The 15,365-nt window shown below is 34.7% G+C and overlaps 1 pseudogene; it reads right to left on the bottom strand.

The window, feature by feature from the left end:
• Positions 1–10,773: 10,773 nt before the first annotated feature.
• LOC124250789 (olfactory receptor 6C76-like) lies at positions 10,774–11,966 on the bottom strand (annotated as a pseudogene).
• Between the last annotated feature and the right edge of the window lie 3,399 nt (positions 11,967–15,365).

The raw sequence follows: 15,365 nt of genomic DNA, 5'->3' as shown, positions 1-15,365 counted from the left end.
ATTCTAGTTCTTAATATAATTTATAGATTCCTCACTTCTTTTTCTTTGATCACTCTTGAGAGAGATTTAACAATTCTCCTTTGGCTTTGCAGGTCTTTACTTTCCAATCACTCTCTTTGTTTGCTTCTTCTCCATATCTACAATCTCTGCTTCAATTTTTTTTTCTTCTTTCCAATTTAGTTAGGGTTCATGTCATGACTTTCCTAATTTTTTTTGATTAATACTTAGATTATTGATTTCAAGGTTTTATCATTTTTTCTAATGGGATTGGGACTCCAAATATGCTGCTAATTACCACTTTCTATTTCTCCCACAAATTTGGGACTTTACATCTTTATATGACTATATCAAACTTTTTTTAACATTTGTTGTGATTTATTCTTTGATCAATGTTTTATAATAGATGCTATTTCATAATATCCAAGTGTATGGTGATTTCCCCTTTTTTTTTTCTTCTTTATTTCCATTCTGGTCAGAATTCATTCCCTTATAATTTTTAATATTTGTGTTATACTGCAACATATGGCTTTTCTCTGCAAATATTTTCTAAGTATTTGCATGAAATGCCAGTTCTAGAGTAGTTGGATGCAGTATTTTATATATGTCAGTTAGTTCAAATTTACGTATTTCACTTGTCCAGTTTTTTACACTTAAATATGTTCTATATCTTTCCACATTTGTTATTGTTTATTTTCTTTATCAATTACTGAGAGTAGTTTGCTAAGATAGTCACTATAGATTTGTCTATTCCTCTTGAAAGTTCTAGTGATTTTGCTATGCATATTTTGATCCTCTGTTATTAAAGACATATGAATTCAGAATTATATTAGCTGAAAAAATTTTGTCATTTTGAAGTCTTTCTCTTTATTCCTAGGAATTTTTTTTTCATTTGATAATAAAGGATACTTGGCCTTATTGTTAACATAGGTACACCAGCTCTGGTTTTTTTTCAGTATTTGTATTATATATATATTTTCCATGATTTTACTTGAAGCCTGTACACATATTCTAGATGCGTCTCCTGTAAGAAGATTACGTACTTTAAAAAAATGTATTCTGACAAGACTTGTATTTAAGAATAGCACTTATTCCATATAAACTTATGAGTAACAGTTTAAAAAGAAAGTTTTCCCCTCGTATAACAGAAATTAACTGGACATTAAACTTCTTAACACTGTGTTTTCAGCTTCTAGCTGATAAAAATGATACATCAGCTATATTACTAGGCAACATCACTTATAGTAATTCTAACCCTGAATTGGTAAAATGCATGTGTACTGGGAAGGCTGTGAACAAACTAAACATATTGAGTAACCACAGCTTTGGCCTTCCCTAAGTGTGATAACTCTTGTATCTTGGCATGTCCCATATAGGTACCAAGGAAGCTCTGTTCATGGATTATTACAAGAGACTTGAACTCCTAGGAGGCAGACGCTTCTAAGCTTAGGTAGGTCTGTACTGATCCATGAGAATTATCATTTTCTTGCACTTGGAGTTCCAAATGAGGCTAGTGTTGGAGGTTTCAAGGACTGAGGAACACCTAACGTTACTATTAGGACACAGTGAGTTTCCTGCCCACAATACTTGTAAGTTAATTATCTCTCTATCTACCTTTCGTCTGTCTAGATTCTACAGTAAGGTACACCAAGCATTTAACAAGGAAATCATATGGTAATTTTGGGTTGTCTCCATAGATAGTGTCACATAACTCTAATTTTTACTGAAATTAATGGACAATATTTGTTAATTTACAAAAAAATAAACAAACTGAATGAAGAGATAAAATGGATCTTTGCCCTCATCTCTCCTGTTACCTTACTAGTATTGTTGTGTAACTTTTTTTGTTTATCTTTGAGAATCCTATGCCCATAACTAATTTTCCCCCAAAGTTAGTTATTCTATAGATTTCTTAGTGACTTTTGAACAAGAGCCACCAAGATATCTTTTTATTCATTCAATTGATCCCCATGCACTTAAAGAAGTTTAGAAATTTACTGAAATATCAATTTTATTAGGATAAATGCTGTCTATGCTTAGAGAAATAAAAACACTTCTTTAGATTTCTTTTGCTTGCTATATTTTTTCTCTTCAGGAACCTACAATACAGGAAATTATTCTACAGGTTTTAAAATGAAACAATATTTTTGCTGAGAAGACTGTTATATGGTACAACAGATGGAAACAAAGAGAGAGATGATTGTTTCCAAAGTATATGTGGGAACACACTGGACAGCCTGACCAGGAGATTTGTATGTCTAATTAACATAAACTTTTTATTGTGTGCCAGTCTGTCTTAAATCTACGTGTCTGCCACACTCACAAGTTAACAGTTACTACATAAAAAACTGAAAAACCTGTTAGCTTGAAATAACACTAACTATTATCTTTCACAATTTGAAGTTGACCAGGTTTAGCTAGTCAGTGCTTTTGCTCCACGAGGTGTTGGCTTGGCTGGGATTTTAGCGATCTGGAGACTCAACTCGATTAGAATGTCTAAAACAGCTCGCACACATGGCTGGCAATGTTGGCTAGCTTTTGTCTGAGAGTTCAACTTGGGCTGTTGACTGGAGTGAGTCAATATCCTGCCGTAGCCATGTATATAGTGAAATTTTCTCACCGCATGGTGACTGGTTTCTAACAGAAAGAATGTTAAATTCATGAAAGAAACTGCATATTTCTTAAAAGCTCAGAATACACATTTTATCACATTCACTACTTTCTGTTGGTGAGAACAAATCACAAATCCAGCTTAGATTACAAGGAAAATACATAGATTGCACTTCTCTGTGGGGATATCAGTAAATTATTTAAGGTCAGCTTAAATTCACAACAGTCTGCAAAACAGTATTTAAAAGAAAAATTATAGGGGCCAGCTCAGTGGCATAGTGTTTAATTTCAAATGCTCTGCTTTGATGGCCCGGGGTTTGTGGATTCAGATCCTGGCCACAGACCTACACACAACTCATTAAGCCATACTGTGGTAGCATCCCACATACAAAATAGAGGAGGATTGTCATAGATGGTAGCTTAGGGACAATCTTCCTCACCAGAAAAAAAGAGAGAGAGAAAGAGAGAAATTATAGCTTTAAGTAATTATAATAGAAAAGAAGAAAGGTTTAAAATCAACAATCTAAGCTTCTGTAATAGACATAGTAAAAATAAAACCAAACTAAACACAAAAGTAGCAGAAAAAAATAATAAAGAATGCAAATAAATGACACAGAAATCTGTCAAATAAAGAAAATCAATGATAATCTAAGCTGGATTTTTAAGACAACCAATGAAATTGATAAATATCTGAATAGAATAAACAAAAGCAAAGAAGTGTATCAATAACAAATAAATAATTTAAAAACACCATTCCATGTATTTCAGTTATTAGTAAGGAACTGTTACAAAATGTATTATGGCAATAAAATTAACAAGCTAGATGAAATGGAAAATTTTTCCAAAAATTATAAATTACCAAAGTTTACTCAAGAAGAAAGTGAAACGTTGAATAGTCCTATAACAATTATAGAAACTTAACTCTTTTTCAAAATTTTTCCTTCAAAAAATCCAAGCTATAAAAATTACCAGTGAATTGTCTCAAATACTTAAGAAACAATACCAATCCTACACAAACCCATTCAGTAAATAGATTAGGAGGGCAGACTTTCTAATTCATTTTATGAGGACAGGATTATTATGATACCAAAACCAGAAAATGACATTACAAGAAAAGACATCTACAGACTAATACTCCTCATAAACATAGCAATATTCTTGATGAAATGTTAGGAAATACAGCAATATATTAAAGAATAATAAATTGTGACCAAGTAGGAATTACCCTAGAAATCCAAGTAGGTTTAATATAAAAAAGGCATCAATGTGGGACTACTACTTGTGTGATGATGGAGTAGAGATACTTTTCTATTTCTCCACTAAGTACTATTAAAAATCCTCAGCACTGTGTATGTAACAAATAAAAGAAGATTCCAAAAGGTGGAGAAAAGAGGTCAGACTGGCTAGAAAACTTGGGAACCAAGGAATAACATAGTGGTGGGTTCTTTGGGTTTTCTTTTTTATCTCATACACCCCAAACTTGGAGTTTCATAAGCTGACAACCTGATAATGTTAATGAGTACAGACGACAAAATAAAGTAAAATGTAAACCTGTTTTCTAGACAATCAGGAAAAAAGCAGCAGCTTGGAAATGGAACACTTTTAGACAATAGTGGCTTTATCTAACCAAACACACAGGTAATCCTGTGTCACTATTCCCACCTACACCAGTAATGGCTGAATGAGGAGACTAGGTTTCTATGCTCAAGAGGCTGTAATGAGGCACTCCAATGCCACCTCTGGAGTGGTATCAGAGAAGGCTGAGTAGAAAGCCAAGACTTTCACTCTCATGATGTGGCCATGAGCAACCCCTACCCTGTGGTATCAGTGGACTTCCATCATCTTCTGGCAGTACCAAGACACCTTTCCTTTTCCTCACTGAGGTGGTGTTAGAGGAGGCTTTGCAGAGAGTCAAACATTCACCAAGGACCAGAGGTAATGAGCCCTCTCTCTCTCCCCTCCGCATTGTGTCACTGAAAGTCTTGTGGATAACATTGATGGGCACTTTTACCCCTTCAGCCACTGTGATATCAGCAGAAGTCAGTGGGGACCTAGAAAGCCCCTCCCTGTCCAGCAGTAATGAGGAGCTCCTCTTCCCCTGGCGTCCACAGGTGCCAAGTACAAGACGTGGACTTGCACCGTATCTGGCAGTGACATGGCTGAGTCCCCACTTTCTGAGGCTGGACTGGTGTCAGAGGAAGCCAGCTAAAACAGAAAATCTAGGTACAACTCAGAGACTCGTAACATAATAACAAATCTGTCCAGGTTTCAATCAAAAATCACCTGTAATACCAAGAACCGGGGAAATCTTAGCCTGAATGGAAAAAGACAATTAACAGAACTCAACACTAAAATGACAGAGGTGTTAAAATTACCTGATAAAAACTTTAAAGCACCTATCATAAAAATACTTCCATGAATAATTGTGAAGATAGTTGCAGGAAAAAAGAAAGAAAGTCCCAACAAAGGAATAAAAGGCCAGAGAACCAAATGGAAATTTTAGGACTGAAAAAATTAATTAAAATTTGAAAATTCAATTGATCGCTCAAGAGAAGAATGGACGGAATAGAGAAAAGAGTCAGTCAACTTGAAGAAAGGACAACAGGCATTGCACAATCTGAATTAGAAAGTAAACTGATTAATAATAATAATAATAGTAATAATAGCCAGAGCCAAAGGGACCTCTGGGACCATAACAAAAGATATAACATTTTTGTCATCCTGGCCTCTGAAGGAGAGGAGAAAGATGTTGGGGCTAAAAAAAATCATTCAAAGAAACAATAGTTGAAAACGTCTTGAAATGAAAATAGAACATATTAATAATTTTGGGACACAGCTAAAACAGTGCTGAAAGAGAGGTTTATGGCACTAAGTACATTAGAAAAAAAGAAAAGTCTTGAATCAATAATCTAAGCTCCTGGTCCAACAACATAGAAAAGAGAAGCAAAATAAGCCCAAAGCAAGCAGAAAGAAGGAAATACTAAGGCTAAAAGCAGAAACTGAATGAATCAAAAACAGGAAAACAACAACAAAAGTCAATGAGACAAAAAGCTATTACTTTGTAAAGATCAACAAAATTGAGAATGAAAGAGTGAACTTAGATGCAATAGATCAATATTCAAAAAACGAAAACTACCACAACTCACCCAAAAATAAATGATTTGAAAATTCTTTGTACCTGTTAAGTAAATTGAATTATAATTCAAAAGAAAACAAAAAAACTTCCCCAAAGAAATCTATAGGCTCAAATGTTTTCAATGGAGAACTCCACCAGATGTTTAATGAAAAATTAACACCAATTCTATACAATCCCCTCTAGAAAATAAAAGAAGTAACACCTTATTTTATGAAAGTAGTGAAGGAACACTTACTTTATTCTATAACGCTAGTGATGCCAAAACTAGCTACACGGTAAGTGATTAAAGACTTCATTGTTACTTTCATTTTTGGTTTGTTCCCATAATTGACTACTCTGACACCTGGGAGCTCCACTTTCTCCAGGTCAGTAGAGTTCCTAACACCATTAAAAATGTGTATGTGAATTACAAATGTTCTTCTACCAGTGAATGGACCAACAAGCCAGTACATTCATACATGGGAATACTACTCAGCAATAAAAAGGAACAAACTACTATTCATGAAACAATAGGAATGGATCTTGAATGGATCGCTAAAAAGAAAAAAGCTTAACACAAAAGAATACATATTTCATCAATATATTCATATAATATTTTCTCCTAGAAGTTTTACAGTTTTACATTTTACCATAGTCTTGTTTTATTTAGAGTTAATTTTTATAGTATAAGATGTGATGCATAGGTTGATGTTTATTTCTTTGAATATGGATGCCAAATTATTCTAAAAATACATATTGGAAAGACCATACTTTCTTGATCGAATTGCCTTTGTACCTTTGGCAAATCTTACTTAAATATATTTGTACAGATTTATTTCATGCGTGTCTATTCTCCTTAAATGACTTATGTGTATAACTTTTCACCAATACCACGTGGTTTCTATCACAGTAAAATTATAACTGCTTGTTACGTGAAACTTCACAGTTTGTTCTTTTTCAAAATTGTTTGTGTCTAGTATATTTTTGCTGCCTTTTCACATAAAATTTAGAATCAGACTGTTAATACTAAAAAAATATCTGCCAGGACTTTGGGATTGCAATGAATCTGTGGATCAAATAGGGACAACTGCCATCATAAAAACGTTGATTCTTTGAATTCAGTAACAGTATCTCTCTTCTTTTTTAAAATGCCTTCCATACGAATTTTTTAGACTTATATATAAGTACTTCATTTTCTTTCAGTAATGGCATTGTTTATTTTGAATTTCAACTATTCGTTGCTACCATAAAGAAACAAATTTATTTTTATAGGTTGACTTTCTATCCTGTAAACTGCTGAACTCATTTATTATATTGAGCTTGTTTATGGATTCGACTTGCCAGCAGTGCTCTAAGATCCACCTAAGAAAGGTGCTCATGGGATTTGAAATACGGAAATTAAGGAGATGACAACACAGTTTTGCAGCAGTTCTTGGCAGTACGAAAGAGTCAGCTGTCAGCCAACATGAGATTTTGCCAGCCGCATCCATGCATCCTGAGAATCACCAGCTCTATCGCTAAAGATGCCTAAGGTCAATGATGGACATTTTCTCATACTTAAGCACTATACGCAATTTTGTCATTTCCTTTGAGTCCCTAGTTCTTATGTTGGTTATGTACCCTCTAACATCCTGCCCTGTATTAACACTCCTAGTGCCTGAAATATCTTGGCTATTTCTGTTTTCCTTCCCTAATCCCACTTAATATAGTTATTTTAACAGCTGGAACATTGAACTAATCCAGATAATAAATTTTAAAGCAACAAACTAAGATGTTGGTATGGAGAGTGAGAACATTAGAAAGATTTGACTTATATTTGGAAGTAAAACCCACAAGACTTGATGAATAATTTGATATAAGAATAGAGAAAGAAGCAGTACAGATGAATGCCAGATTTCTGGTTTGGCAAGTTGGGTGAGGTGATATTCACCAAGTAAGACAACAGGTAGAGAGCAGGTTTGGTAGGAGAGAGAAAATGATACTTTCAGTTTTTGAACCCTGATTTTTATGTGCAGTCAGATATCAATATAGAAATGTAGATGAGACGCTTGCATTGGCAGTTCTAGACATGCTCTACAGAAGGAATGGCTTGTGGGGCAATCTCCATAGCTCGTGTTATCACCAGGATAATTATCTCTCAGGTGATTTTACTTAGCAAGGATATTGTGTTTTCTTAGATAGCATGCTTAGTTGAGGTTATTTTGGGGGTTAAGGGCCAAAAAAATGTTTTGGTTTATGTTATCCATTGCTCAAGCCACTTGTTTATGGTGAAAATTAGAAAGTCAGATATTTAGGCTTTGGCTGCGTGATAGGAGTGGGTTAGATAAAATTTTAAAAGGGAGGATATATAGAATGAAAGAACAAAACATAGTCAATAGTTAATTACAGAAGACAAATATTTAATGGCAAACTTAGGAAAGCCCTAAAAAGAGAAGAGAGAGGAAATGAGTGTTGTTTTTTAAATCCAGTGTTGAAGAATGTACTAAGAAAAAGAAGTTATACAATAAAAAATAACAAATATTTATCGAGCTTCTGAAACTGTCGACCTACAAAACAGAAAGCAGTTTAAAATGCAAAGCATTTACTCAGGATCAAAGAATTGCAATTCGGGGAGCAGAGATTCAGGTAGAAACCCAAATAGTGTCCTGCTAGCGAGTAAAAAAAAAAAAAGCCAGAGGCTTTTAAAGGCAAAGAAGGGAGGTTGTGTTACAAAGAATGTTAATGGAGTTGGAGACAGGATCTAGTCTTGGCTAAACATTGACCAACTGTTGACTCTAGCTTCAGAAAATCCACAATCCCCAGTCTTTGTGATCAGGATGTCTGTTCTGCTGACTTCTCAAAGAGTTGCTTGTAAAACAGTTGCCGTTTTGGCCCAGTCCAAGGTTCAAGACAGCAAAGCAAGTTCTCTGGAAAGGCAGTTCTGACTGCGTTTTAAAATGGCTCCATTATAGTCACTTTTGACAGAAACAAACACCTTAAATAACCTAATTTACCCTCATTAAACAAACAAAAAATCAAACAACTGAAAAAATTCTGACTTATAGGCTGTTAACCCAAGTTCACAGTTAATAAAACCAATAAAACTGAAAGGTTAGATGAACTTGAGGCAAGCCACATAGGGAGAGTTAACTGTATCCTAAACACACATTCCAAGTTAGAATTTAGCAGTATTGATTTAGTGAAATCTAGTAAAGAAATACATTTGGTCTGGAGCGTTTACTTGTCACAAATACTTTTAGGGGAAGGCATGATTCATGATGTATCTTTAAGCCTAGGAAAAAGAAAAGCAAACAAACATACTGAAAAAAGAACAATGGTACTCATTATCTATACTATCCTATTGTCCTCAGTTCCTTATTAGGTTGATGCTAAGGATGTGGTTCTCCAATAAGGTACCCAAAAAATTCCAGCTACTAGTGACCATTTCTAAGTGACTAAATTTACATGGTGCTTTATATATTTGATTCTTTCGTGATATCATTGGTAAGAATCAAGATCTGATGAAATATGTTACTTGGACAAGGCAACGAGCTGACCCTTCACTATCATAAATTTACCAAGAGAGTGCCACTGTTTAAAGAGTGTTGATATGCATCCTTAGGTGGCCCTTATTTTCTAAGGGCCCTGCAGTCACAGGTACACATGCTTTCCATAAAACCAAGTTGGCCAAATGAAATTGACTGATATAAATTTGGATGGTATTTTCTTTTCTCATCTTTAAACAAGAGTAGCCAGCTTCCAACTCTACCTTTCAGTGAAAAATATGACCCAGGCAGGTATGTCAACAAAAATAACTATGATAGCAATGAAAATGATCATTGCTAACATTGCTAAGCAATTTTAGGATGACCAGCAAAGTCTCAAGATTGTAAATGACAGGCCAGAGTGCAAACCTAGATGACCTAACCCCAGGACACAAACTAGCCAATACACTGTGGCTGAGAATCACGTAACCGACCCTCTTGGATTAAAGAGAGGGTCAGTGACGAACACCCAAAGACGAGTCAATCAGTTCTTTTAAATTGACACTTCTATTGGAATTGTTGGCCAGGAATTTCTTCCCTTTGTATCAAAAATTAAAAAGAGTGAATTGGAGGCTGCGAAGTGCTATGCTATTTATCATGTAGTGAAAGAGTATCTCTTAAAGAAGAAAAGAAAATTTAAACAAATAAATGATTTAGAAAAAACAGAGAGAGAGAGAAGCATGCAAGAATGAGATTGAGTAAGTCATGAACATATGAATCCTTTTTGGCTCCTGAGCTAAGGAGAATTTCCTAGAATTACAAGTCTTCCTAGGATTACCAATCCAATAAGTATTTTTTTCTTAATCTGGTTTTATTTTTATGTGTACTTGGCAGCAATTTGTAGAATTGTTTTATAGAAACACAATTACATGCCATTATCTTTCCTTTAAGTAACAACACTAATTAGAAAAGTTCTACATTCATGAAATTGTTCTTAGTGGCATAGTTTTTTATTTTAATTAATTATTTCCTGATAATATAAAAATTAATGTCCCCCTAGTCAACATTGTTTGATTCTTAATGTTTGTTTGTTTGTCAGTTATCCCTGTACCTCATAAGTTTCCTCTAAGTATCATTTTAAAATGTATATATATTAAAGCAGTGGATTTATATATTACATATAAATATATATAAATGTAAGTACATACATAAGGAGGTACATTCATATGTACATTATATGATTTAATAGATGAAAAATAATAATGTCATGTGCTGTTTGAATGAATTAGGCAGTGATAAATGTCACACTGTATAGAATTTGGAGTACATACAATAACATAGGAAGTGACTTTAGTCATTTCTTTGTGTTATACCATAGGAAAATGCTACAGATCATTCCACAATAATTTTGTGCTTGAATTCACGAAAAGAAAACTTGTAAGGACATTGAATCCAAATTAACATAAACAATTATATTTCTAAGTATAAGTAAGAAGAGAGAAGAAGTAAAGCAATAAATTACTTATTGTTCTTTGGTAAAAAATGTGTGTTTGCCGTAATTATAAACTGATGTCAGATCAATATTTTCTAGGAAATTATCTTTCTCACAGCATCCTTAAGTGCTTGTTTCACCTGCTGGTTCCTTAAGGTGTAAATAAATGGATTCAGCATAGGAGTGACAGAGGTGTTGAGCAGAGCTACCCCTTTTGCCAAAGCAACGCCTTCCTCTGCTGATGTTTTCACATACATGAAGATACAGCTTCCACAAGAGATAGACAATGATCACATGCGAAGAACAGGTTGAGAAGGCCTTTTTTCTTTGTTGGGCTGAGGGGATTCTCAGAATTGTTCTGAGGATGTAAGAGTAGCAGAGAATTACTAATGTCAAAGTGGACACAAGAGTAAGCACAGCTATTGGGCCGGCTCCGTGGCCAAGTGGTTAAGTTCACGTGCTCCTCTGCGGTGGCCCAGGATTTGGATCCTGGGCGCAGACATGGCACTGCTCGTCAGGCCACGTTGAGGTGGTGTCCCACATCCCACAACTAGAAGGACCTGCAACTAAGATATACAACTATCTACAGGGGGGTGGGTTTGGGGAGATAAAGCAGAAAAAAAAAAGAAGATTGGCAACAGTTGTTAGCTCAGGTGCCAATATTAAAAAAAAAAAAGAGTAAGCACAGCTAAAACAAAGCTCATGAGCTCTAGAGTACTTGCATCTGTGCAGGAGATTTGCAGTAAAGGGGAAGAATCACAGGTGAAGTGGTCACTGACATTGGAGTCTCAGAAATCCAGCTGCAGGTCCATGGCGAGTAGTGGAAGAATTTCCAAGAAGCCAGCCAGCCAAGAACTGACTACACACTGGTAGCAGATGTTGTTACTCATGATGGTTGTATAATGTAGAAGTTTGCAGATGGCCACATATCAATCATAGGACATAGAGGCCAGAAGAAAAAACTCTGCTCAAGTGAAGAAGATCAGGAAAAACAGCTGAGCTGCACAAGCATTACAGGAAATAGATTTGTTTCCAGTTAGGATGCTTATCAAAAATCTAGGATTACAGACAGAAGTTAATGAAATTTCTAAGAAGGAGAAATTCCTAAGGAAAAAAATACATGAGGGTCTTCAGGTGGGAATCCAGGAGGATAGGAATGATGATAGTTAAGATTTCCAGCGACACTCATTGTATACGTGAGAGATAAAAAGAAAATCGCAGCCTGTAGTTCTGGATTATCAGTCAGCCCTACGAGGATGAAAACTGTCACTGATGTCCTATTTTTCATTTCTGGTGGTTAATGTATGGATTAAAACTTGAATGTAAGACCTGAAACCATAAAACTCCAGAAGAAAATATAAGAGAAACTCCTCTTGAACATCAATCTTAACAGTGTTTTTCAAATACCATGTCTACTCAGGCAAGGGAAACAAAAGAAAAAGTAAACAAATGGGACTGCATCAGAGTAAAAAGCTTCTGCAAGGCAAAGGAAACCATGAACAAAATGAAAAGACAACTCACCAACTGGGAGAAAATATCTGATTTTTGACAAAAATTCCTAGTAAAATAATTTTTAAAAATCTAGCTAATAGTTGAGCATGAAACAATATGTTCAAAAACACGTTATTGAAATATAGGATTGCTCACATATAGAATTTAGATGTGAAATGTATACATACTTTATGTTTGTTATTTAGAACTATCTTGGGCAACCACACCAGGAATATGCAGGTCTTTCTAATGTGTAAACGTACCAATATTAAGGAAAGCATTCCATGTTCTAGATATTGCAGTTAATTGACAAAAATCATCATTTAATATATTTTTACATTTTAATTTATTGATTTAACTATTGAATGAATGTATATATTTATAACGGAGGGAGGGAGAGAAACTCACCAGTGGGCAGTAATCAATGCTGTACAATGAATAGAAGTTGAAACATCATATAAATAAACTGAGAATACTTACATATTATCAAAAGATTGATGGTTAGTGTTAAATATTGAATCAAACTAACTTTCTCAATTATCTTAAATCAGAAGACAAGCAGTCGGCTAATATTTCATGGAGAAATAACTGTTTTGCACTCTTTTCCCACAAAGCTATACATTCCCTCATAAAAATCTTTATATTTCCTCTCAAAACATCTAATGGAACAGTTTCCTCATGTTTTCCCCACCATTGTCCCAAATCTGAAATCTTGAAATATTCCACCTGCCATCTTAACACCAAATCTTCGAGGAAAGTTACAAAAGAAAAACAATCTAGAATTATTTTTTGATAAGCTATTCTGATATTTCACAGAGAGCCATTTCTGTGTATTTTCTTTAGGAAAATAGTAAACATGGCACATTTAATGTGTTTCACTGCAGATTTTTTTTTTTTTTTTTTTTTTTTTTTTTGCTTCAGAAGTAATCTTTGAGATAAATTCTTAATGACATTGGGGCAAATAGTAATAGGGCGCTGATGAATCACGCACAAGATCAACTTTGGGGAATATATTTTAACTGGCTTATTATGAGACCTGTGTCTGGGGAGAAGTTTGAGGAAATTATTCAGGAGGAGGATGGCCAGGTATGTGGGGAGGGGAGAAGCTTAGAAAAAATAAACCAGCATTTTCTGATAGTTATTTTCCTATGACCCATGCATCATTCTTAACACTGTGGAGAATCAGTTAAAAATATGAAAGGCAAAACAGGCAGAGGACTATTTTTAAAAAAGCACCTGGTTCCACTGTCTATGAAACAATTTTAAAATTATTGAAGACTTTAAATACATCAGTCTAGCTAAAATTTTCATAGGAAGTACTTCTCGCATCATCAGTTGAGCTAAGTAACTAGTATACATCTTAAATTAGAAGCAAATCAAATTTCACCTTTACGTTTCTATACGATTTCCAACATGTCAGTACAAAATCCAAATATATTTTATATTGTATACCAAAGCTATTCTTTACTGATGAACAAATGAAGCAAACTTGTTCCACAGTGAATAAATACAATGCTAAGAAATATACCTTCTTTGAAATAGCATCTTGTTGAACATATAAGTGAAAACTAGTATATTTAAATTATTTTTGTGTAACTGATAATGGTACTTCAAAAACAAAGGTTTACTAGTTGGATTATTGAGACTTTGTGACCACTGTAGAGACAAATATAATTTAAGAAAAATTCACAACATGAATCCTTTTAAAGAGGTTGTCTTCACGCAATACACACAATTTTTTTTTCAGTTTTTTTGCTGAGGAAGATTCACCCTGAGCTAACATCTGTGCCAATCTTCCTCTATTCTGTATATGTGATACCTCCACAGCATGGCTGATGAGTGGAGTAGGTCGGCACCCAGGATCCAAACCTATGAAGCAGGGTGGCTGGAGCGGAGCGCATGGAGCTTTAACCACTCAGCCACGGGGCGGCCCCGTAGTACATACATAGTTTTAAGTCCTTGATACTTAATTAGAAAATCTTCATTTTGAGCAATAGTTAACCATTGTTATTAATATATACATTTCCAACTTCGGTTTTAATGGCTGAATATGGTTTCTTTTTATGAGTATGCCCTAATGAATCAAATTCCCGTTTGTTGAGCAATTCAAATTCCCCTATTATAAATAACATTAGAATGTGTAGATATACAGATACATATTGGCATTATTGTCCTATTATCTTTGGAGAGTAAGTTTCCACAAAAGAAGTTACTGATCGTAACTTTGCATACTTGAAATGTTCATATATGTTTTTACAAATTGCTTTAGAGAAATGATTGTTTGTATCCCACACTTTTATAAGAATGGCTACTTTTTTTTGAGGAAGATTAGCCCTGAGCTAACATCCGCTATCAAACCTCCTCTTTTTGCTGAGGAAGACTGGCCCTGAGCTAACATCAGTACCCATCTTCCTTTACTTTATATGTGGGACACCTGCCACAGCATAGTTTGATAAGCAGTACTAGGTCCTTGCCCAGGATCTGATGGGCGAACCCTGGCCACCAAAGTAGAGCGCATGAACTTAACCACTATGCCACCAGGCCGGCCCAAGAATGGCTATTTTAACACAAGCTCAGCATATGAAAGATGAATACTTTTAATCCTCACCAATATCATTCCCCCTACACTTTAGGACAGAGAATATATATATATATATATATATATATATACAAAAGCAGAAAATAACAAGAATTGAGGAGAATGTGCTAAAATGAGAATCCTTGAGCACTGCTTGTGGGAATGTAAAATGGTGGAACTGCTATGGAAAAGAGTATTATTTCCTCACATAATTGAACACAGCATTCCCGTATAATCCTGCAATTCCACTTCTGGATGTATACCCAAAAGAATTGAAATCAGAATCTCAAAGAGATATCTGCAGTCTCATGGTCACTGCAGCCAATAGCCAAGACATGGAAGCAACTCAAATGTTCATTGACCAATGAATGGATAAAGAAAACGTGGTGTGCATATGCAGTGTAATAGTTTTCAGCCTTAAAAAGAAAGAAAGTTTGGCACGTGCTGCACTATCAATGAACCTTGAAGACATTATGCTAATTTTAAAGCCAGTCACAAAAGCGCAAATATTATGTAATTTCACTTATGTGAGGTACATAGACTAGTCAAAATCAAAGAATAGAAAGTAGAAGGGTGGTTGGCAAAGACGGGAGGAGGAGATGTTCTGTGCAACATTGT

This window comes from Equus quagga, chromosome 1, assembly GCF_021613505.1.
Source record: "Equus quagga isolate Etosha38 chromosome 1, UCLA_HA_Equagga_1.0, whole genome shotgun sequence".
Classification (NCBI taxonomy): Eukaryota; Metazoa; Chordata; class Mammalia; order Perissodactyla; family Equidae; genus Equus; species Equus quagga.
The sequence above is the reverse complement of the archived record's forward strand: the minus strand, read 5'-3'. Positions and strand labels throughout refer to the sequence as shown.